The sequence below is a fragment of the Schistocerca piceifrons genome, chromosome X (genome assembly GCF_021461385.2).
Source record: "Schistocerca piceifrons isolate TAMUIC-IGC-003096 chromosome X, iqSchPice1.1, whole genome shotgun sequence".
Lineage (NCBI taxonomy): Eukaryota > Metazoa > Arthropoda > Insecta > Orthoptera > Acrididae > Schistocerca > Schistocerca piceifrons.
Window position 1 is genome coordinate 885,631,883 of NC_060149.1, and position 3,647 is coordinate 885,635,529.

General features: G+C 41.7%; 1 pseudogene; it reads left to right on the top strand.

Moving 5' to 3' along the window:
* The first annotated feature begins 1,927 nt into the window (after positions 1–1,927).
* Positions 1,928–2,045, top strand: LOC124723490 (annotated as a pseudogene).
* Positions 2,046–3,647: the final 1,602 nt, after the last annotated feature.

The window sequence follows — 3,647 nt, forward strand, 5'->3', positions numbered from 1 at the left end:
TGCATGTAAACATGCTACTCTTATCTCAAGGGGACAATTATCATTATGTTTGGATCAAAGATATGTCCCAACTCATTTCCTCCCAACTATCAACCAACTGTCATGTAAAGCATATTTGCTTAAGGTGCCTGAATTTTTTTTTCATGAGACAATTTATTAGTGGCGCTCCTAGTAGGTTGTGCTTCCATGGACCTGGTAACGTGTTATTATGCTTAATGAGGAAGACAAATCCATAAAGTCTAAAAATGCTCACCACCAGGAGCGATGCCTATTTGTGGTGTATGCCGACTTTGAATGCCTCTTCTCTCCTGTGACCTACTGTAAAGGTGACCCCACGATCTCATATAGTACCTTTACAGAAAAATCCGTACCATATGCTGCAGCGTAGCAAATTGTATCATCCTATGATTCGAGTCTTAACCACTAAAAATCTTATGCTGGGGATAATCCTGCGGTTTGGCTGCTCACTAACCTCGAAAAACTTTCATAGGACGTTGATAACTTTACAGCGACAACGTTCCCAAGACCAAAGCGAAGGAGAATGAAGATTTGTACAACAACGCAGTTGATGTCATATTTGTGGGCTGCCGTTAGACAGCTCGTAGGGACCGTTATCACCTTAAGGGAAGTTCTGTGGTGCAGCTCACAATACGCGCAATTTGAAGTACCAGCTACCAAGGTACATAGCCGTTATCTTCCATAATTTAAGCGGATAGGACGCTCACTTCTACTTGAGCACTTAGCTGATTTCGGCATTGAGAAAGATCAAGTCAGTGACCTACCTGAGAGTGTCAAGAAATACATTTCATTCTCCATCGAATGACGCCAAGAATTACACTCCTCTTCCTTGATACGCTACCTTTTATGCAGGCGCCACTCCATAAACTCGTTGAAACTCTACCTCAGGAGGATATGCATATCACTCGAGCTGCATTTTCCGACGATGGAAAGTTTCAACTTGTGACTAGGAAGAGGGTTTACCCATATGAATATGTGGATAGTGTGGCGAAACTCAATGAAACCAGCCTACCTGACATAGCTGCAATCTCCAGCAACCTTATGGGCGATGCCATAACCCATGCAGAGCATGATTATGCCCTGAATGTCTGGATATCATATGGCATCGAGAGCCCTTTCTATTAAAGACTATTTACGGTGTCTGTATGGCGGTGTTGGCAGTACTGCATTGCAGGCACCACATGTGGTATGGCAGACTAGTATACTGTCGAGAGGACGTGAGGTGCACACTATGCTACAGTCTAAAATCGGCCTGTCACCTCATGACGATAAAAGGGTCATTTGTGATGGCAGAATTGAAACTCTCCCGTACTCACACTACTCACTCGTGGCAAGAGAAAGGGTGGGCGACTGTGAGAGGGAGTGAGAGGATGTGTGTGTGCGTGTGTGTGTGTGTGTGTGTGTGTGTGTGTGTGTGTGTGTGTGTGTGAGAGAGAGAGAGAGAGAGAGAGAGAGAGAGAGATTCCGCACAGTAGTAGTATGACACTTTAACATAGTGGAAGTAATTTTGTATGAATGTGTGAGTGTGTGTGATGTAAATATTTATGTGTACTACGCACATTTGTATTTACACACACAGACCATGTGTGGGGAAAAAATAGGAGGGAAAGAGAAGAACATGTTTATATATGCACACCATGTGTATGAAAAAAGCATAAACAAAAAAATTATTTAGAAAAGCATAAACAGAAAAAGATATTTTATATTTATTTATTCATATGTAACATATGTGCACCATGTAAAAATAAATCCGTGCACCATGTGCATCTTCTAAACAGAATAGTTTTTGAGTTTTTTCACCTGTGGCTAGCCACCCATGCCAGATAAGTTTTTAAGTGTGTGTATATCTATATAGCTCACAGTCCATCAGAATTATTGTAAAACCTATGCTACTGGGGGGGGGGGGGGGGGCAACAGCCTTGCCACAGTGGATACACCGGTTCCTGTCAGATCACCGAAGTTAAGCGCTGTTGGGCGTGACCAGCACTTGGATGGGTGATCATCCGGGCCGCCATGCGCTGTTGCCATTTTTTGGGGTGCACTCAGCCTTTTGATGCCAATTGAGGAGCTACTCGATCAAATAGTAGCGGCTCCGGTCACAGAAAACCATCATAATGACCTAGAGAGCGGTGTGCTGACCACATGCCCCTCCTATCCCCATCCTCAGCTGAGGATGACACGGCGATCGGATGGTCCCCATGGGCCACTTGTAGCCTGAAGACGGAGTGCTTTTATGCTACTGGGGCTGTGAAATTGAGTTACAGTGTAAGTATCTCCACATTAGTTTTTAGCATAGATCTCTAAAAAGCTGTAAACATTCTCATCCAGTGCTACTGGGAAAAATTGTAATAAATATTCTCGACCAGTATTATTGTTGTAGTGGGGAAGTTAAAAGCATCTCTGTATTGGAATATCAGAGTCAAATTGTACCTCCGAACTATATTGTAATTTCAAGAACTGAATTGTAATCTCAAGAATTGAATCATATTCGTGTGGACTAAATAAACGAAAAAAAAATCATTACCACACGTCTTAGCTGTTATTTAGAAAAAAGCCTATCCCATATCGTATTTTATATATATAAAGGCTATGCAGGTCAGAAATGACATCAGTTTTTCTGAAGATGAGTGCTGTTAAGGGGGTGAAGTTTAAAACCGAGAATACCAAAATATATAGAGGCTGTGCAGGTCAGAAATGACATTAGTTTTTCCGAAGATGAGTGCTGTTAAGGAGGTGAAGTTTAAAACCGAGAATACCAAAATATATAGAATGGTTGCATGTAATTACACCTATTGTGCAGTGCGAATTGGGTTATGGGAGCAGGAGGCATGTGACTGCGTCTGCTTCCAATGACATATGGCAAATGCATCTAAAATAATATCTCCTGTGCTTGACAAAAACCACAGCCACAGTATCTGCACGAAACTGTATACTATCAAAGGGGGAACAGGGTGAAGAGAAATCATACACATATTATGAGGAAAAGATTCATTTCTTTCTCAAAGTAATTTTACATTTTCAATAGCAGACACTGTAACACTATTTTCACACATCTTCTTGTTCCTGAGTCGATGAGCAGCAGGGAACCCATAAATTCCAGGTCTTCAATAGCAGCAAACTTGAAGATTCGACACATCCATGAGATCTTCTTCTTCTTCTTCCCCTTCTTCTGATTATGTTCAGATAATCGAAGCGACATCACCATATCTTTATAAGGCATGGCAGGATCATTCCAGTGAATTCCACGGTAGAAATGTGCTAAGCACTTTGCACTCTTCCGTGTTTTAGCGCACTTCATATTCTTGAGCGGCCTCGGTGATGCATGCTGTAATACATGCAGTAATCAAAAGCGTACATGTGGCGATGACCCTTGATCAGTTTCATATAAATATCCAAAAGCACATTTCGTTTCTTCACCCGCTCAAACACATTATAAGCAGTAACATTCTCTTTTCACAGCGAATCCGTAGCCCTCAAGGCTAATTGTTGTAAAATATTGAGGAAGTAAGGGCTCTATAATATTTCTCCTTATGCATGGCTGCAACTATGTTCTTGAACAGGCAGAGCTGTGCAGTCACTAACCCATTTTAATAGTGATAACTAAAGCATGACCATACTTTGCAAAATGC